Source organism: Lissotriton vulgaris, chromosome 3_1, assembly GCF_964263255.1.
Source record: "Lissotriton vulgaris chromosome 3_1, aLisVul1.2, whole genome shotgun sequence".
Lineage (NCBI taxonomy): Eukaryota > Metazoa > Chordata > Amphibia > Caudata > Salamandridae > Lissotriton > Lissotriton vulgaris.
Genome location: NC_141689.1, coordinates 888,767,827 through 888,790,251, shown reverse-complemented (window position 1 = coordinate 888,790,251; position 22,425 = coordinate 888,767,827). Strand labels below are relative to the sequence as shown.

Sequence of the window (22,425 nt, the reverse complement as noted above, 5' to 3'; positions counted from 1 at the left end):
AATTTATCAATATACAACAAGATTGTTATCCTGTGGATACTATTGAGTGTGTTACTGCAGTACAACTCTCAACTCAAACTGAATAAGTTAAAAATAAATCCCTTGTAGCATCCTTTGATTTGAATTGCACATTGCCCAAGCCTACAAGGGTCTATTGGGTTTCCCCTGCCTATAACAAAAAAAAAAAAAGTTTTCTTCCTTAGCCATTAGATGCCTGCAGCCTGTCTCTACGTCACATGACTGGGTGTAGTTGACAGTTGAACTTTATGTATGGGGATCTTTGGTGTGGCTGCATGGGCCTTCAGTGGCAGGGAGGGAGGGAGGAGCGGGCCCAGCCCACTTACACTTGAATTTGCTGTGTCCTGTCTCCACACAAAGAGCTGCACACCTTCTGTAGTTGGGCTGGAGCCAGGGCCAGGCAGGCAAATGGAGCAAAAATGGTGAGGGGCGATGCTGCCTATATCATGTTTCTGATTAATCATATCTTTTATATGGTCTCCTTGGGGGGGTGTATTAATTGTTTAATTCATCCCATGGGGTCTCATCGTTGAAGTCATAGATGTGTGTGGGTAGCCGTAAAATCTGTTTTTGTTCTTTCCTGGAGAGCATTCTTGTTCAAGTACTGGTGAGCCTCCAATACAGTTCAGTGTATATCATTAGGGGAGTGGCCTACAGTGAAAAAAGTGGGTACTCATATTTGTAGCAGATATTTTGCTTTGCATGTTGCTGCAATGGTTCACCTATCCTAACCTTTACTGCTCTGGCCCACATTTAATTACATTGGACTCAATGCAGTGCAGCAGCCACAGTTGCTGTGCTGCCTTGTATCAAAGGAAGAGAAAAAAATGTGCCATATCTACTACGATTTTCTTTTGTTTGGATCTTTTCATTCAAGTTTGTTTTCAAAAACTGTTTAGCACAGAACATATCAATGAAGTGTCATGGTGCTGTTTGTAAGCATATACAACTTAGTTGAGTGGCTTAACACAATTCTTGACACATTGCTTAAAATGACAGCGCATTGCAGAGACCTAAATATACATCAACGTACATATCAAAGCCAGCACTTACATCAGTCCAAAATGAAAAGGATGCATAGGACGGTCAAAGCTGGACAGCGGAGGGATCAACAGCAGTAATGTCTATATAGAATCAAACATTTCTACTATTGCTTAATATAATAACAGAAAGAAGAAAAGAAAACAAACCCCATTCCTGCACACACACTTTCCCGCCCTTCTGCCAGTTGCAAGCAGTTGGACACATGATTATGCTGAACAACATGCAGCTTCTTGGGCCTGTTGTGGGGTAAACTAATGGAGGCAGGTTACCACGTGGGTATTCTGCAGTTAGGTGCCTCCTCAAGAATCCGCTGGGACATCGCCCACACTGTGTACTATGTCTGGAGAAGCTATAGTCCGGAGGCATCTTGTGTTGAAAATCATTCAGGATTGTGTCCTAGTTGGCAGCAATGGTATACTTACACAGTCCTAAGTTATCCTCCCTGGGGAGTGCAGTGCTTTCAGCTTGTGCCCACATAATGAGAGATTGTCTCAAAGCCACCAATGATGGGGGCTCAAGTTATTTCCAACGCCTTGTGATGAGGGATTTAGCCGTCAGCATGCCCAAGTTAAGAAATCGCACGGTGCCCCTATGCATTTTGGCCCTATTGTGAAGGCCTAATATAAAAATCTCCCATGTGTGAAATGCCATGGTCCATTTGCAGACAGACAGTTGAGTCATGATGCTGTTGAAGGGATTCTCGCATATAGGCACTGATTGCCTGACGCACTGAATACAGTCAAATCGCAGCTTTCAGGAGCCAAAGAGTGACTGAAAAATCCATTGGAAATATCCAAAGTTGGTTTGTACTTTTTGTGAACAATGTTATTCACTAACACAGTGCTATGTGTGTTCTGAACCGCAAAGGTACGAACATGACTGTTCAAATGTCTGTAATCTAAAACTATACAATATGTATCACCCGGTTTCAATGTTGGAAAAAGAGGATTATTATTCGATAAAACACAGGGTTTAATCACACCCTGGTACTCCAATTGGGTCAGGATATCACTTACAGACACTTTAATGTCTTGTTTGATTGTATACTGTGGTTGGGGCTGAGGTGTGGAACACAAAGGAATCACATGAACCGGGGAACCCTCATCCCAACCCACCTGATTGCGATATAACGCAGGGGCCAAGGATAAAGCCCACTTTGAGGAGTATGCCAATTTATCGTCATCAGAAACATATTGTGAAAAACTTGGTAGAATAAAATCTTTCTCTCTAGAGAAAGCTAGGACAAAAGAGGGAGGCCAATATACCTCCGACAACAAAATATCGTAGGAAGAAGTGAGATTTCCCAAAATAATGCTTCATTTGGCCTTCAATTTCACCTTCAATTTGGACGCTCACTTTATAAAGCCTATCAGGAGGGGCCACTGTGGTGTCAGCTTTTTCTTCGGTAATGAAAGTGTCAGTTGCTTTCGCCTCCAGACGCTGGCGGAGTGTCTGCCTCACTATGGTAACCTTTTTTGCGCTGTCGAGGAGGGTTACTGCCCAACTCCTGTCGAGGAGCAGGGTTCTCACAGTCTGAGGCATACTTTGCAGTTAAAGCGCCAACTTTTTTCTTCTGAAGTGGGGCACGATATTGAGGTGGTTCCTCCTGCTTGACTTTTACATCAAACTGGGGCTGCGGGTCCTGTCTTGCTTGCGTGGACTCACCTTGTCTGCGATCCTGCTGCCCTCCCCCACTGAACTGTTGATCTGACAATTCCTGAAAGGAACAAGGAGAATGAGAATCAGGAACTTGGAACCTCTCAGGTGTCTTAATTTTATTGCAGTCACCCAAATCGTATCTATGATCAGAAGCGTCAAGTGGAGGAGAACCTGCATTTAAACAGGTTTCTGTTGTTGCCGCCACTGATTCTTATTCCAAGCCTTTTTAGGAAAGACTGGGCAACCCTCCTTTTCTGGAGGGGGTTTAGTCTGTGGCTGAGTAATTGGTTGAATCCCCAAACTATTGCGAACCAAAGATGTATACACATCCGCAATTATAAACGGCAACTGTTGCTGCTGATCCACGACTGGCACCGCCGCTAGGCGTTGACGTACTTGTAGGCAAACTGCTTCACCTTTAATAAAGGCCAGAATCCTATTTTAGACAATTGGGAACTTTCCCACTAACTTCATCTCCACCAGCACGTGTTCATCCTGTACTATTTTCCGAACGCTCATAGAGGGAGTGCCAAAGCACAGTGTATACACTGATGCAAACACTGTCACCCAGGTGGTGTAGTCAGCTGATGCGGGAATCAGACCATTCGGCAAACTCATTGTAAGGTTCCTGTGTTTTTCTACAGGGGTGGTATGTGAATAAACAGCTTTAAGTTGTTTAAATGTTTGTGTAAGCCAAAACGGAAAGTCATCATGATTTTGAGAATGTTTGCCCATCACTGAATTAATCATGATGACACTAATAACAAGACCACCACCATGTCCTGGTGGCTGGGGAGCAGCTCCAGCCAAAGCTACATGAATCGCACATGGCATAAATTGTATGACACTTCTATGTATATGAATATGCGTTGTATGTAACTGACGTAGCTCTGCGTGTGTACCAATATTATAATTTGGATGGAGTGTAAAACCAGCTAAAATGGGCCAAATGGCCCCATCGACTGATACGGGGCCTAAACGGACCTCAGAAAAAGGGTAAGGAAGGGTGCCATTTAACCAGATGGTATGCTCCCACGCCGTCAATGGAGCTTCAAGTAATGCATAGGGGTGATAAGCCCGCGGCACAGCGGCTGCTGTATATTCATGAAACAAATTATCGTTTCCATCCCCGCCAGGAACGTAACCCAAGAGTTAAAATTTAGAAGCGGTAAGCTGCGTCCGCCTCGACAAGAAAAATAATATTAGCCCTAGCAACGGGCCCTCCACGTTGAGACAAGAATGCCATAACCGCTGCGCGATTAGGAGCCACAATAGCGACTGCTATAATACAAATGAAAAAGGATAAATGAGAAGAACGGTAGTGCAAAATATAGGAGGCTAAGCTCTCACAACCCGGATGTCTCTGGAAACTGGTGAGAAGGTCTTATGGACAAACACTACACAGGAGTCCCGTAAATAAGTGCCAGATCAAATGTGGGTGGGACCGTGTTTCAGGGATTTTGCAAAAACACAGAACTATGCTCAGGATTATAGGACCGTGGTGTATAGGGACTGAATCATCCTACCACCTTAGTACCCATGAGCCCAGGACTGACTAGCTATAGTGTCTCACTTGCCCTCCTACTCACTAACAGAGAAACAAGTGATTTAACACCCCAGAACACAATACTCCCAGATCTCTCAGGAATCACAGTAACAAGACACACCCTTTTGCTCGCACTCTTGTACTTGTCCACAATAAGATCTGACAGAGACACAAAACAGTTTAAAATATCTATTTTAACTAACATGCAGTATACGTGTCACAACAAGCAGAAAAATGCATAGTACAAATACAGCCAGCATATCAACTAGTCCATATATGATGAAGGAATATGTCATCATAAAAAGACAATGGAGAAAAGACTATAGTGCCTAACCCCCCCTCTTGCTAGGAAGAAGTATTATTATAGAATAGAGGATCTCTGGGCTTTGCCAGCAGACCCCATACCTTAGCCTATAGGTGGTAGATCTACATCATAGGTGTTGTCTCGCTCTTCTCCCTGGAAAGGTCGCTCTCCAAAATGTGTGCTACCTATTTGTGTATCCCAATAAGACCAAAGTACGTTGTCCAAACAACAGCTGCATCGGTATGTTTTGTCTCGGGGCTAAGGTCTGGCCAGAACAAAATAATAAGGGGCATTGTTGTTCAACCTTGCATGAATGTTCAGTCAAAATCCCAGGAACTTGCAGAGAGTAAACACCGCAATGAGTTCAAATGAAAGCAACTAAAGAAATTATTGCAAAAAATAAAGACATGTAGTAACGTGTCCAAAGCAGCAGGCAAGCTGCAGTGGACTCATGCTAACTTAGTGAAAACGACAATGTCCCTACGGGCCACATGACAAGCCTTGCAAGCAAGGATAGGTTGCATCTGTGCGATGGAAATAACGGTTAATTTTGGCGTGGTGAGGTAGGCCCTGTTTACAGTATTAAGTTGAAAAAGTCAGAAATGGGCATTTCGGGAGACAGGAACAGGGCTTACTAGTAATACTGCCCATTCTCTGCCTGTGCAGGGGTGGTCCAGGTCGACCTCTTAGTGGTGACACAAAGATAGGAGCTGTGGTGCTTTGTGAATATTCAGTAAATCCGCAAACCAGTGTATGAGTGGTTTGCCGGGGCTCATGACATGAAAATATTGTTGAGTGAGGTGTGTCATAGTTCGTGTAACATATCCGTCATATGTTACCTGGGTGTAGTAAGCAGTGAGGTGTGTAGAAGAAACTGATCAGGGGTGCAGTGCGTCAACCTCCACTAGTGATTCAAATGGTATGAGGGAGCCATCTTAATAGAGATCTCCCAGGGTGTGCAAGTCAGCGGTCTGCCAGATGGTGAATGTTGCAGAAGTGATATTACATCCCTGGGAGTACCGAGCAGCTATATCTCCGGTGCGTATGGGATAGTTGCACGTGTGAGGTATAAACAGCAGTGATAACAACGGTATGCCACTCTCAGCAACAATAACTCACTTTGTTTCACCTAAGCACATGTGTGAAATAATTAAAGAACTGCTGCCAGTGACCATGCCGATGATAGTGTGGCGGTATCTGACAGATGCAGTCCCTCCAGGCATTTGGCTACCCATTGAATCTGGGAAGCAAGATAGTATTGTTCCAGATTCGGCACAGCGAGCCCACCTTGGTTAGTGGGTAAATAAAGATTCGATAATGCTACCCTGCAGCGTGAACCGATCACATACATTTTTTCATTGACTTTATGAAGGAGCAAAAGAAAGGGGTGAGGATATACCTAGGCAGGTTGGCATAGTAATAGAAGAGACTGGGTAGGACCACCATCTTGAGGAGAGCAATGCGTCCCATTACTGATAATGGGAGCACTACGCCAAAAAGACATTTGAGTTTTTAGGGCTAAAGCAGCACAAACGAGGTTACCATCCAACAGGTCTGTTCACGAATGATACACTCTCACTCAGAGGTCCTCAAACTTTTCGATACTGAGACCCACTTGTCAATATTTTTTAGGAGTAAGGACCCCCTCCTGATAAAAATTTATAGAACCTGGTACTCCTCATCATCGACAACCGTAAACACCCCCAATTCCCACCCAAAATCATTTTTACAGTGAGGAAATATTATTAAACAGTGTTTGGCAAACCAAAGGTCAGTGAGCGTGGGGGTGTAGTCGAAGGTGTAGCTAAGAGCAAAGGGCATCATTTATGAGGAATTGTGGTCAGGCAACGCTGCAAGGCTTCTTGCTGTGCTGCCCTACGCCAATGTGGAAGGGCAGGAATGCACCATATTTATGAAATACTGTGCATTCCTGTCCCTTCCCCTTGCATTAACGCACAAATTACTGCCTAGCACCAACATAGGCAGCATTGTTTATGTGCAGGAAGGGCACCTTCCCTCACAAACATAATCCAGAGAGAAGTTTTCCTCTTTCTATGTAATCTGAAGAATTCAGGACACATGGAAAGAAGAAAAAACGCGGAGAAAGTTTTCACTGGGGAGACGTAGGTTGTTGGCGCTGCCCCAGGTTTAAGTGATTTTGTAAATATGGAGCGGCATCAAAATCCATGGGTGTTGCGTGGGAGCACCCACACAATACACATGGAACCAGAGAGAGACAGAATTAAATCTTGGTTGGTGTAGTGGAAAATAGTGTATTTTTAGTGCTGCGTAGTCACAGCCTGTGACAGAAAGCACTGTGAGTATGTAAGTCAGTATTTTATACTTGCATTGCATTACACACAGTAAAATATAGACTGATACAAAAGGTATAAATAGTTTTACAATAAACTGGTTCGTCCAAAATTTAGATGTTAGGAATACCAGATCTTATGTAATGTAATTTCTTTTTTTAAATAACTGTCCCTTCAACACCTCCTTATGGGTACTAAGGGCTGCATAAGTACAGGTATTATTAAAAGCAAACACTTCACAGCCCAGTTGTTAACTCTGCACTACCACTAAAAAAAAAAAAACTCTTTGTCATCACAAAGGTTGGAGTGATTCACCAGTCCCAAGCACCCTGTACAGTTGCAGATTATCTAATGGGGCACATTTGCATTTCTATCAGGCTGCCAGGCACCCTGACACAAAAGCTTTTCACGGAACAGGAAATTCAGAGGAGGCATTTTAAATTATCGATATTAGCTTTCCCAGGACACCTCTCCTTTTCTCAAAACCAAAGCAAAGGTTTTAGAATTCAGGCAAAGTGAGGCTGGGGAATGCGCGACCCCCTTCCCAGGACTCCACGCCCCCCTGGGGCTCGCGCCCTACAGATTGAAGACGTCTGCTCTAACTCCTAGGCAGCGATATGTGCCAGGTTGCCACGGTATGGCAGCCCATTCAATACAAAGTTTGGGTTTTGGGAGCGCAAGAGCAAATGGGAAGACACAGGACTAGGCTCAGTTGACCTTCAGGCCAGATAGAGCAGCAAAACTGTTAAGTGTCTGAGCGATAGCGTTGGGGATCGAATATGCATCCCTAAGGTATAGGAGTAAATCATCTGCATAAAGAGAGCTAGAGTGGATGTTGTTTCCCAAAGGGATACCCCAATCCACACTTTCTCCCGTATGGCAATTGCAAGCGATTCTAGGGAGGGAGAAAAAGAGTGGGAAAAGTGGACAGCCCTGGCGGGTTCCTCAATGTATCTAAATTGGTTCTGATATGAGGGAGCCTATCTTGACCTTGGTGAGCGGGTGTGTACAGCAGCATAACCAGGTAAAGAAAACGGTTCCCAATACCATAGTGCTGTAAAAAGGAAGGCCCAATCCAATGAATAGAAGATCTTCTCAAGGTCCAGCACTAGGCATACAGGACGAGGCCATTTGTGCGGGGGAGTATTCGAAGATGCAAATAAACGGCATAAATGTAGGGCAATGTTGCGAGCCAGGACAAACCTGTTCTGGTCCCGGTGGACTAGTGTCAGGATAATGGGCGCCAGATGGTCCGCAAGTATTTTAGCCATCACTGTGTAGTCAGCGTTAAGCAAGGCCCTGTATGAACACAATGCGGTGGGGTCTCTGTCTGGCTTGGGTAGTGAGATAAGCAATGTTTACAAAGGGATTCTGGGGTTACAGGCAGCAGAGAGGGCTTCATCGTTCAGCGTTTGCAAGCGAGAGGCAAGGAGGGGGGCATAGGCTTTATAAAATTTAGACAGGAAGCGTCTGTCCCGGAGTCTTGCCCATAGCAAGTGTGTGTATTGCCTGTTGATTTTTAAGAGAGGTAATGTGATCTTCAAATTCTTCTCGTTGGTCAGGCATGGTGCATGGTGGAATAATGGTGGAGAGGAAGGAGTTGATGTTGTCTGGGTGAGTGTCCATTACCGATTGATATAGCGAGGTGTAGTGACGTTTTAGTTCAGTGTGTATGTCATGTTGCGTATATAACTGGCGATTGGCAGAGGAGCGCAATACCATAATGGGATGTTGTGGTTGAACTTCGTGTATCAGCCACACCAGTAACTGGCCAGATCCAGCAACTGAGGTATAGGTGCGGGTCGTGTAGGCAGCGCAATTAAGGCATCTCAATCTCACGATGAAGCATGCTCATGGCGTGCCTCTGTTAGGCGGTGGGTGCAGGATGGATCCCACATTGTCTGGGTTTCATGTCCTAAGAGGTTATGCTCGGCACGAGTGATATCACTCTCAAGCTGCTTGCGTATGTTGCACGTTACTACAATTCAGTGACCTCGATGGTCACCTTAAATGTGCCCCACTCTGTCAATCACTGTGTTGCTGTTTAACTCAAAGTAGTTCCAGATAGTGGCACTAAGAGAGGCGCGAAGATGGGGGGGGGGGGGGGGGAGGGGTTGTGTCCCATGCAATACATTTGCTACTAACAGTTGGAACATTTACAACCTTTTTAAGAGGGAACCATAAAAACTGAGAACATGGTTTTGGGTGACTCTGTTTAGGATTTGCCCTCCTCTTGTGGTTGGATCATAGAGATGAACCATATCGCATTGATTCTACGATCAGGATTCTGTCTTACAATGCCAATAAAACCCACCTATTGTTGAGCTTCCATCACAGAGTACAAGCTGTGTCTGCCTTAGATCTCCCAAGTTTGGACTACTCTAAAAGTGTCTACCGACAACAGTAGCATTTCACACAGCAACCACACTTCCAAAAGACAGCTGCTAGATTACAGTTGCACCCTCAACCCCAAGAACATATATCCTCTGCTTGGGAACTTAACAGCAGTAAAGGTTCCGGGTTAATACCTTTTCAAAGGTCTCCTTCTTCCTGCAATGAACATAAAAAATGTGTCCTGCAATGAGCTCCCTTTAATGGCAGGAAAAGTGAAGTGGTGGTCACACATCCTCTGATCAGGCTACTTAAGCCCGCAATACACAAGATTCCTATTCCAGCCATTGCTACAGGCCAGTTACTGGTCAGTTGCGTAACATAAGCCCCCGCACTGCGTGAGGGCCCCCGAGCTCAAGGGGGCCCCCTCACCAAAAGGGATAGGCCCCCTCTGTGTACATTGCAGGGCGGCCCCCTCAAGTTTTGTTACGCCACTGGTTCTGATAAACATTGCACTTTAAAAACAAGCCTGCCTTGCATTTCATTTATTTTCTACTGCTTTTTTTCTCATCTTCTGCTCGTGCAGCCTATACTGCAACTTTATGGGGCAGAGCTACACATTAGTGGCGTGATGCAGCCCTTGAACTGAAATTGCGCAACTACTTTACACAAATAGGAAAGACAAAGAGACTGCTATGTCTACATGTTTATTATGGTGCTGTTTTTCTAACCCTGTACTCTGACACTTTTGGCTGCAATGTGCAAATGCAGACACACTTGCACCATAGTTCAAGGGAGTATGTTCTTCCAAGCATAGGCTTGTACTGGAAGTGAATTCTTCTAGTACAAAAACAATGGCACAAACAACTTTTTTCAGTAGATACGACTTTGGCATCAAAATCCATAGGTGGTTGCACTGGATCCCCCATGACAGAAAGTAGCACCTAACACTACTTTGGTTTACTTTAGATAGTTTTGCAATGCAAATCAGGATTTACGTTGGAATGTAAATCCCAATATCTTTTACTGGGTTTGATTATTTTCGTGATGCTAGCCCTGTGGAAAGTGGTGATAAATATCCCCCTAAGTTTTGAAGCCATGTGTAAACTCAAGCAAGCCTTTTTCAGCATCCGATTCAGATACGTACTGCATGTCCTGTTTGGGAAACGTCCATCTGGTGCATATTGGTATGATGATGGGGACAGGATCTCTCATGAATCGATAGGCATTTATACAAAATATTGTTCTGATGTTCGTATTTCAAGACAGAGATCAAGCATGTTACTGAGCACCTCTATTGTTAGCAACATATCGAGACACTTGACTCCAAAGACAAACCTTCCCCTGAGAAGTTCACCTTCACTGGTCGCCATGGAGATATGTTACTGAAACAGGTTAATGGTAACACTGCCTGCTTTTAATCCATAGAAGTAGAAATTTACTCCATCAAACGCCCATTTTTCCCCTCGCATCTGATGAAACTTGATGGGACAGAAAACCTTGCAAACAAGACCTTCTATAACTCCTCAAATTGTGTTACACCATCGCCTCTACTTCTGATCCTGTATAGCTGTTGAGTCCCAACCTGTCCTGACTCGTTCTCCTCCTCAGAATTTGAGATCCAACCCCAATTGCTGTTAGGTCAAACCTTAGGTCAGCTGCATGGGGCAATTTAGAGGCCACCAGATAAATAAGCAAGGAGCTGCACCACAAAAGATGTGGAGTTTTCCAAAGTGGTGGTAGGCCGCTGGTAGGAGCTTCTATCAAGAGCTCCTGGGTTAGGGATAACCAAAGTGGTCAAAATCCCTGATAAACCCCTCTGCAACCAAGCCATCCACGGAGCACTAACTACCGGAATTGGAGAAGAAGAAGTGAAGCTGCTTACCGTTACCACAGAGAGCTCATCGGCGAACCTATTAGGAGTCCGGAAATACCAGTAACTATTCCAGGCGAGATCACCGAGACGGAGGACCGTCTGAGGAGCGGAGTGAAGGAGAATTCAGCCTGCGATCCTGAGTGGCGACGACAATCGCAGGAGATTGGAGAATGCACTCGAGAATCCAACGGTAACAGTTTTGGAGGAATTAACGCCGTGGAGTCACCCCAGTAGAGTGCACTAGACCGCTCGACACGGAGGAGCATAGAGGAGAGAGACGATACGTTCGCAGATGGCGATACAGATGAACGTGAGTGACTCTGGGAATTTCAGTAAGCCGCAAGCCGCACCGTTACATTGTAATTAGATTGACGCTGCCCCTGCTTTCGTGCATCGTGCATTCTCGCTCGATTAGCATATCGCGCATATTAACACGTACAGTTAATTATTATTATATAATTACCATCATATGGCCTTCACTTGGTCATTTGGGCAAGATTCTGTTTTTACTACATTATGGGAGCACCGATCGTAGACGAAAGAATGAACTTCAATCATCGAACCTGCGTGCCTGACCTTAAAATGGCGGCCGCAAAAGACATTGGGGAGGAATAACGTAGGTTTGCTGCCTAGGATGCCGAATTGCCCATAAAGAAAAACTTAACACCCTAGATCGAAGAATAACTTCTATGCCTCCGTATCTTCATATTACTCCTAATTAGGAAAAATCTCATTTGAAAATGATCTTCAAAATGGATGGAAGAAATAAGGGCAATTGAAAGAGGACTGTAAATAGTAATCATGGAAAAAGGAGGTTACACAAGGACAGAAACATACAAGGGAAAGTGAAAAAGGACTTGTAAACCATAGAAAGAGAGAAAGGCATCAACTCTTTGAGAGATAACTAACATGGCGGACATCTTGTAAAATCAACACAAAGTAACTCCAGGAAGAGGATTTTACATAGTAACTATTTTCGAATGTACTTACTTATGTTAGAATATTCCCGCCATCAGGAAGAGGAATGTACATAATAACTAGATTATAGTTACCTACTTATATAAGAATATTTCTACCACGCTAAAAAGAATTGACCAGGAAGAGGTCAACTCAAATATCACCCAAATATCACTCAATTGCATATCTCAAAGATGGAGGACAACTACCTTGAACTAATAAGTAGGAACGCCTATATCATAAAATACTCTACCTATCTTTCCAAGAATGCAGTCAAAAAATTCAAGCACAACCTAATGAAGAAAAACCCAGACACATTGATCTCGGACACTACCTTCTGCATGGATAAAGGAATTATCGCGAAGGATATGATTTTCTTCACCAGAAGAACGGCGAAATGGAGCAACGGCATAACAAAGATGCTTCTCATAAAATCAACAACTAATATACCACATGGTACAAAATATAGGACCATAACATCACCAAGTCTCAGAGTGAACCTATGCATAACGATCTTCAAAACGGGAATAGTGGTGATCCAAGCCTCTAACAACGAATTGGAAAAATTCGACAACATATTCTCTTCTTTAAAAAGAAATGTAGAGAACCCAAACACACGACAATTTTAGTGTCAATCAGAAGACAACCATGTCCCAACTGACAATATTTCCACAAATAACATAACAACTAGAGACATCCAGGAATCTGAACTAAGTACGCAATTAAGAGAAACAGGACGTAAGCAACTCCAGAGTCCTTTAGAAGTCAACCCAGTCCCATCAGACACTATTTCAATAATTAGCACCCCAATTAGAGATCATCAGGAACCGGAACAAATTAGTCAACTAGGAGTCATAAACGGAACGGAACTCACGTGTTGTGGGAATGAGGATGCTGAGAGAACATTAAATGCTAACAGCAACAACAGACTGGGAACACAAAATCTAGGTAGAACTTCCAACACAAGTAGCACCCCAACTAGAGTCCGCCAGGAACCGGAATATATAACTCAAACAAGAACCATAAGCGGAACACAAATAACGTTGTCAGGGAAAGTTGCAGAAAGACAAAATGCGAACAGCAACAACAGTCGAGAAACACAAAACTTAGATAGAGCTTCCAATATGGCAAACAAAAAGTGCGGAGATAACCGATTTAAGAGAAATCGTAAGAAGACCCATAATATAAGAAGAAGTAATCACATTACGTCACCTAAGGTCATGAGAAAAATCATAGAGATCCAAACACAAATAAACAATCTGTTGCAGGATTTACTAAGCACTATGAAAGGGATAGAAAAATTGCGTGATATCACAGAAATCACACATACCGAAGTTGAGAATATACGAGATCTATTAAATACATCCAAAGTTAAGAGCAATAAGAGGGCGATGCCATTTGCAAACAGACAACACAGACCGGATAGAATTCAGAATTATCTAACGGAAGAAGAAATAATATCCCTACTCAGGGATTATGAGCCTAAAGACAGATTCAGAGGAGAAGAAATCAAAAGAGTACCGATAGACTCCAAAAGAATATCCAAGAGGAATGAGAGGAAACCCAATCCCAACAACCTACAACAAATCCAACTAACTACTAAGTCGACAAACACGAACACAGATAAAACAGAGAAATCTTTAAAATGCCTACTGCTCCATTGTCGATCTGCAGCTAAACATGCCTCGGACATAGCCGACACCATTATCAATCAGGAAATAGACATAACAAACCTAACTGAAATTTGGCTATCAGAATCCTCATCCCCAGTCATGGACCTTTGGGTGCCCCCCGCACTATAACATAATGAGACTTGATAGACAAAAAAAGACAGGAGGTGGTATAGCCTGTTTACACAGATCGGTCCTTGGATGCTTGATTCCGGGGGGAAAAACGAACGAGAGCAGTCGGAGGGCATTCTACCTGCTGAGCAGATGCTCGCTCAGTTGCTCCTGGGTCCCTAACGCTGTGGTCTTGCCGCTACCGCACTCCACCTCGCGGCTTGAGACTACAGCTCCCAGGGAGCCTTGCGGCCACTTTCTGCTTCCGGCCACAGTGTGCCCGGAGGCGCTACTTGAACAGGACGGTCCCTCGGTGGATCGGGGGAAAACCGGAACAAGAGCAGTCGGAGGGCATTCTACCTGCTGAGCAGACGCTCGCTCAGTTGCTCCTGGGTCCCTAACGCTGTGGTCTCGCCGCTACCGCACTCCACCTCGCGGCTTGGGACTACAGCTCCCAGGGAGCCTTGCGGCCACTTCCTGCTTCCGGCCACAGCGCGAAGGCGCTACTTGAACAGGACACTAAGCCCGGGCAAAGGGCGGGCCCTCTTAGGCCCTCAGTGGCTAAAAGAGGCTGGGCTGGGCCACCCCCCTAAGCTACTGTAATAGGTGAGTCTGATCGAGCAACCTTCGAAATGGGGAAAAGAAATACTGCTAATGTGGTACCAGCTACCGAAGGATCTTTTGTGACCCAAAGTTCCCTAGAAAGCATGCTGGAGAATGCCTTTAACATGGTAACTAATAAGATTGCCAACACTGAGAGGAGGATGTCAATGGGCTTAGCCACTACACTCTCTGGGACATCTCCGCAAAATGCAAATTATGCCCCCCCACTTTCTCCCACGATTACTATCTCGAGACAACCACTACCAGCTAGCACTCTAGAACCATTGTTAGGTGGGAGCTCAACAACGGAATCCCCACTAGACTCAGCCCCCACTATGTCCTCGACTAATAAACTGGGAGCTGAAAAAAGGAAAAGAGGGGTCCCCAAACCAACGGGAAATAAGAGGAAGCAACCCCCTCGCAACAAGAGCCATCCAACACCTCAGAGTATGTGGTCCAAAGGGAACAAAGAATCTTCAAGGGGTGGCACTGACACAAGCGAGTCTATACCGCCTGATGACGTGATTCTAGTTGTATCGCCAACAACTCTGGTAAATGAAGATCATACCTCTGTCTGCACGCAGACAGAGTCACTACTTGATAGCATCAGCCAACCAAAAACCAATGGGAACTTGATTGAAACTATTGTAGACACTATTTTTAAACAGATGGAAAGTCAAATGATCAAGCAATTTAATACTATTTTTAAACGTTTAGATAGGCTGGAAAACCTTGTAAAGAAAGATGACGTAAAAAGGAAGGGACAAATTAGCCTTGATCTACTGAGGGGAGATCGTCTATTGAAAGACAGAGTCTATTTGTAAGGTCAATTTGGGTAAAGGGCCAAACACTGTCAGCAGTAGCACACTTACACCAACATCTGCACCCGCTGCCACTTCAAAAAACAATATCACTGCTAAAACTCCATCTACCAAGAAACCACAGCAAACCATAGTCACAATAGCTGTACCCCTTAGCTCCACCTGTGTCACTAGCACGGCTAACGGACCCCCGAAGGATATTCCCACCCCTGTGGTCCCTAAACCAGGGGCTATAACCACTACTGCCCGCTGCCACACCAAGGCTTGTGAAGACTATGGGACCCACCCTGCATTTACCACCAGATGCATGCCCATATATCTTAGTCCTAGCCGGCGTTCCACCACTCAAAGAAGGGCAAGGCGAGTCATGGGTCCAGCTAAACAATAAATGTATAGACTGGTTGTGTAAACACAAAGGGGTGGGTCATGACATTTCAAATGAAATCTTGTCAGCCCGCCGGGTAAGTTGGGTTGGTCCCTTATTTAAGAACATCAATGGCGATTGTATTGTGCTCAATTTTCGCCATCCTGGGACAGCAAAATACATCCTGAATAACAATAATATTTACCCAGGTCCATCAACTGTCATAACCTTACTCCCATTAGGCTATTTTTATAGCCCCCCCCCCCCCAGAGATCATTTAACCAAGCACCATCACCCTACCCCTTGTTCAACAGATTTAGTGTCCTATCGGACATGAGTAGCTTTGAATGACCACCACCTACACCCACTTTGGAAACATCACAAATTAACCAACCACTCGTAACCGTTTCCACTGTCAAAATACTATTGGCGCCCAATGAACCAGAAACATCGGCCCTACCAATCACACCCTTAACATCTTCCCAGGGCACGCACACTCTACCACCCACTGACAACCTGACCATCCTGAGTTGGAACATTGCTGGTCTCCATGCCAAAGCACAAATTAAAGAGTGGATAGAGTGGGTCACTCATTTTGATGTCTTGATGTTGCAAGAGACGTGGTGTACAAACCCCCTATTCCTGGAAGGGTACAGTTGTTACAATCAGAATGCATTCCCTTCAGCCATGGGCCGACCAAGCGGGGGACTTACTATCTGGGCTAAAATCACGGCAGGAGTTAAAACTAAACTATTACCTGTTAATGATAAGAGCTTTCAGGCGTTGGCATATACTAGTAAGATAAAGTTATGTATAATCAATTTTTATAACAATGATTTTGTAACTCATCCTAATCCGAATTTCACAAGATTATTTGATTTTATAGATGAAATTGTGGAAGGACATAAATATGGCAACTTTGATGGTATCTGTATAAGGGGTGATTTTAATGCCCACATCCACTCAAGAACCTCTAGCTGTAAAAGAGGCATGGAACTACTTGACCACATAACCTCTCGCGACCTAGTTAACGTTATGGATGAGGTGAAAAGCAAAGGGACTGAAGAACCAAAGGCCACCTATGTAGGGCGAGGGTGCTCAACCACCATAGATTATGTATTTCTATCCTTGATCTTAGGAGATTTCCTACTAAAGGCCAAGGTGGTTGACGTCCCATACAGTGATCATTACCCGATACTAATAAGCTTAAAATCTATCAAAAAACAGGGGATGATGAGAGAAATTGGTGCACAAAATTTAGCAGTCTCCACAGACAGACTTAGGGTGGTTTGGAAGGGGGTTGATAATAAAGGAGTTTTGACACGTATTATTAGGACATACCCCCAACTAGTGTCAGTCTGTCTTTCCACCGACAGAACTGAACACACGATTATAGAGGACTTTATGGACCTCTGTAAGGCCATAAAAAAATGAGATCTCGAAACCAACTCGAACCACCGATAATAAACAACCACGGTGGTTCGATTCCCAATGCTCCAAAGCCAATCACGATCTCAGGGTAGCTCTTACCAGTCTACTATGAGGAGACTGAGGGCTAGTTATAAAACTGTACTTAAAAGAAGGACAGAGGAGCTACTACAAGAACACTGGGATTCCCTTGTGCGCCTTGCGACATTGAGGGATGTAACTGGATTTTGGAGTGAGGTTAAGAGCTTAAGATCACTGGGAACCAACATCACCCCGATAAATTGTAATATACCAGGGGATGAGTGGGTGAAACATTTTTCGAAAATATATGAGGCACCATTAAACATCACGGGCCCGTCCCTCCCTTAATCCCTCTTAACATCACTCTAATGGAGGTAGAAGATGCCATCTCAGCTTGCGCTGGGAACAAAGCTCCTGGCCCTGATGGTCTATCCATCGACCAAATTAAATCGGAACCAGAATTTTGAGCGCCACTACTCTGTAACATCTTCAATCATCTGTCCCATACCCCGCCGCCAGTAACTTGGTCAAATAGCACCATCGTGCCCATCTTCAAAAAGGGCAATAGATTGGATCCTGCCTGTTATCGACCAATATCCTTGATCGATAACACTCTGAAGATCCTAGGCAGGGTCCTTTTTAGCAGGATTAGTATTTGGGCAAAAGAAAATTCCATTTTACATCCATGCCAGCTAGGCTTTAGAAGCCACGTGGGCACCGTGGAACAATGCCTAAATTTAAATTTAGTAATGGCAAAGTATACAATTGCAAAAAAATCCCCCCTTTATTTAGGTTTTATGGATTTAAGTTCTGCATTTGATTTTGTTAACCGTTCCCGTTTATGGACAGTTCTGTTGAATTATGGTTTAGATGAATCTTTAGTTCACTTCCTGGCTCATTTGCATAGTGACCTGAGAGCCCGCGTCCGTTTGAACACCCTAGGCGAGGTATCCAGCGATATTTTTATTGGCAGGGGGGTCAGACAGGGGTGGGTCTTGGCCCCCCTGCTTTTTATCTTGTACATAAATGAATTAGGTAACTGTGTGTGTAAATTGACATCTGATGTGCCGCAAGTGAATGGCAGACCACTTGCAGCTCTCCTCTACGTGGATGACGCTGTACTTATGGCCCGCACACCCAATGCACTACGAATTTTATTTTCAGGATTTGTTGCCTAAATGAAGATCTAGGGCTCTGTACACATTTTAACAAATCATTCATAATGTGTTGTGGTCCAAAAAAGCATAAGATCGATTGTATTTCAATAGGGGACAATGTTTTAAAATGCACTAACACTTTTCCTTACCTAGGCTTGTTGTTTGCTGACTCTGGCTCATGGCAACCGCATGTAGCACAAAGTAGAAATAAACTGAGCAAAGCCATAAACTCTGTTACCTCTCTCCGCCAACCACAAAGCGCTGAGGTCATTGCATCAATGTTACATATTTACAAGACACAATGCTTACCCACAGGAACTTATGGCGCTGAGGTATGGGGCTATACAAATTGTACCAACATACAAACAGAGGAGAACCGGTTTTGCAGGAAGATCTTGGGGGGGTTATCTCTGCCCCAGCTTACTTGTGCCACCAAGAACTGCGCATTAAATACACGGAGGACTTTATAAAAGCCAGACCTGCTCTGTTTTGGCTGAAAATATGGAGAAATCAAGCCGCGTCCCTGACCCGTGACATCATTAAGGACTGCTTGAAATGTGAGCGGGCCACCCAGATACCATGGCTCGCGGCGGTGGAAAAAAGCCTACTGAGTGTGGAGCAGGGACACTTATTTACATCTCCCCACATATAGACTGCTCACATAAGAACCTAGTAAAAAGGGCCTTGTATAGCCACTACAACTGTGAGAGAGAAAAGAAAGACCTTACAAAACCGGCCGTCATAAGGTATCTATCATTTTTTACACCAAGTGACAGCCCTCCTAATTTACCCGAAAGCTACCTGTGCAGAAAGATGAGTAGATGGAACAGGAGCTTTCTGTTCTGGTTCAGGGATGGGAGCATTAAAAATCTATTATGCTTCCCAATAGGATTTAATAGGAATTTGGAGCATCTAAATTGTCCCTGTAGCCATGGTGGCAAACAAAGCCTTTTGCACTTTACACTTTTTTGTCGTTTTTATGTCAAATATACCAAACATTTTTTAATGCCATACTTTCGTAATACTGACCAATTTGACTTTGAATTAGCTTTTGAAGATTTATTACGGTTAAGCTGTGACGAAGTAATTTTTAGAGTCAGTTGCTTTCTTAAATCTGCAGTCCGCTCAAGAGTGTCACTGAACTTGCCTTGAAAAGTTTTGTATTGTGAATTCCTGATTTTGCACATTGCCTTATTTTGCACATAAATTGCATTTTGCACACATTATAGAATTACCTTTTGTAGAGTCGCCAATCGTAGTTCTTTTTAATATGAACTTAAAACTCGATATTTCTATTTTTTAAGTTACTTGTACATACACACTATGATGAATTTGCTGATTTTATTACGTGATTTTAAATGTAAGTGCATTGGACTTGGTTTCTGATGTTGAGATTTTATGTACTTTTATGGATTTTGAATCCGAATAAAGATCTTTTGACTTGACTTGAATTCTCACCCTGAGTGGGCTGTGTATGCTCAGACGTGAGTCCCAGGCTCTCCACATCACTGGAGTCAAGCTATCCAGGCTGAAGAAGGCTGATAGCCAGAAACCGGTCCTTGGATGCTTGATTCCGGTCTAGGAAAAACATGGATTGGTAGTTCGGGCTGGACTGTTCCCATGAGGCACAGGGTCAAGGCTGATTTGCATATAGCCATTGTCTGACCTAGGGTGGTGTGGAGTGCAAAAAAAACAATGGATTTAGGCCCAGATCTTTGTACTGGGGTGAATGTAAGACATTGTTCTGCATTCTGTCCATCAACTGTGTTTTTTGCAATTTTCACCCCGAGTGGGCTGGGTATGCTCAGACGTGAGTCCCAGGCTCTCCACATCACTGGAGTCAAGCTATCCAGGCTGAAGAAGGCTGATAGCCAGAAACCGGTCCTGGGATGCTTGATTCCGGTCTAGGAAAGACATGGTTTGGTAGTTCGGGCTGGACTGTTCCCATAAGGCACAGGGTCAAGGCTGATTTGCATATAGCCATTGTCTGACCTAGGGTGGTGTGGAGTGCAAAAAATGATGGATTTAGGCCCAGATCTTTGTACTGGGGTGACTGTAAGACATTGTTCTTCATTCTGTCCATCAACTGTGTTTCTTGCTGTATACACAGATCGGACTTAGAAGTTGTACAATTTCAATCCGACACCCTTGATTCATGCGAATATCTAGGACTCAATTTAAGATCGGAGAACAAACAGATTTGCAATCTACATGACTTGTATCACCCTCCGGGAAATAATATGAACTTCATAGACCAACTTATGGAGATCATCACAGCTAACGCTAACACCGACACTAATAATATATTTTTAGGTGATTTCAATTTACACTGGAACGACATCAACGACAAACAGGTCAACGCGTTTAAAGACTTTCTAACAGAACTGAACCTATCCCAAGCATGCCTACAACCAACACATTCGAAAGGAGCAACTTTGAACTGGATTATATCTAAAAAGGAGAATATTTCGATCCTCGCAATAGATCCATGCGACTGGTCAGATCATCAGGCCATAACATTCAGAATTCCCACTTGGGAGAAGATAAAAACCACTCAACCTAGATTAATCAAAAGATGGATACGAGATTCCAGAGACTCAAATATGGATCTACTATTGGAAAGCTGCAAGAAAGAACTATACCTTCCTGCCAACACGCAGAATGTGAATGATCTAACGAACCACTACACTACCGCAGTAAAGAATATAGTCAATTACAACATTCCACTTAAATTAAAAAGAGTTACTGAAAAGATTAAAAACCCATGGTTCAACGGAATACTGAATGAAGACAGGCGAAAACTGAGACATGCCGAAAGAAAATGGAGAAAACACACTTCATCACCTGAGCTGAAATCCCTCAGAAAAATTAGAAATGAATACAACAAAAAGATCCTCAACTCCAAAAAGGAATTTATCAGAACAGAACTGGATAACGCTAAAAACAGACCACGGAAAATGTTCGAGATTATAAAACAACAATCAAACAAGCTGGCTAAATCTGCCCAAGAAGTCACCAAAACGCAACTAAGTTGTGAAGAATTCTCTACCTTTTTCACCAACAAAGCCATCAAGCTGGAAAGAGAACTCCGGATCGCAGCAGATAATCCTGACTACAATACAACATCATCACAAGAAACATTGAATTATGCGAATGATGGGACAAAAAACAAGGCAAAATGGGACATCTTCACATTACTAGACCAGATCGAGATTGCTAAAACGCTGGCTGTCACCAAACCCAACAACCACTACAACGACCCTTTACCATCAAAATGCCTGAAAGAAATTAGCCACCTAGTTATTCCAATATGGACAGAAAATATAAACGCCTCTCTCTCCCAGGGGATCCTTCCAGAATGCCTTAAGACTGGACAAGTAGTCCCAATCATCAAAAAACATACAGTTGACCCAACAGATCCAAACAACTATCGCCCAGTGACCAACATTCCTCTTCTTTCCAAATTAATAGAGAAATGTGTACAGAAACAGCTTAGCCGGCACATAGACAACTTCTCACTGTTGGATGACTGCCAATCGGGATTCAGAACAGATCACAGCACAGAAACAGCAATCCTTCACATTGTCGATGATGCATTGCAGGCACTAGACCACAATCAATCTTGTCTACTCATCCTCCTAGACCTGTCTTCGGCATTTGATACAGTTAACCATGAACAATTACTGAACAGACTTCAAGACAGGATGGGAATATCGGGTATTGTACTGAAATGGTTCGAATCATTCCTACAGAATAGATCTCAGAGATTCCTAGTAAATCAAGCACTTTCATCTGCTAGCCCAAACACAATAGGAGTACCCCAAGGATCTACTTTATCTCCTTCACTGTTCAACTTATGCATTGAACCCCTTGTGAGAAGTTGGCCTGGTATATAATGCTCACTAATTCTAGTGATCACTTTGTACCATGCCAAGCAACCCTTATGATGATTGGTTGTAAGTCAACCTTATAGACCAGTTATCCTAGTGGTAACGTGGACAAAGCAGTCTTAGGCTAAACTCTGAAAAGCATGTGAAGCCAGCTGTATTACCATACACAACCCCCTTGAATACCAAATGAAAGGACACCACACCGATATATATTGAAAATATATATAGATTTATTAACTAAAAGTATCCCCTGGACTCTTTATGAGCACAGAAGCACAAGCGTTAAACACAAGACAGTTTAAAATACACAAAA

The 22,425-nt window shown here is 43.7% G+C and overlaps 1 protein-coding gene across 1 annotated transcript in view; it reads left to right on the top strand.

The window, feature by feature from the left end:
* The window catches only part of KCNV2 (potassium voltage-gated channel modifier subfamily V member 2), a 74,882-nt gene that overhangs the window by 32,920 nt on the left and 19,537 nt on the right, over positions 1 to 22,425 (top strand). The window lies entirely within an intron of this gene.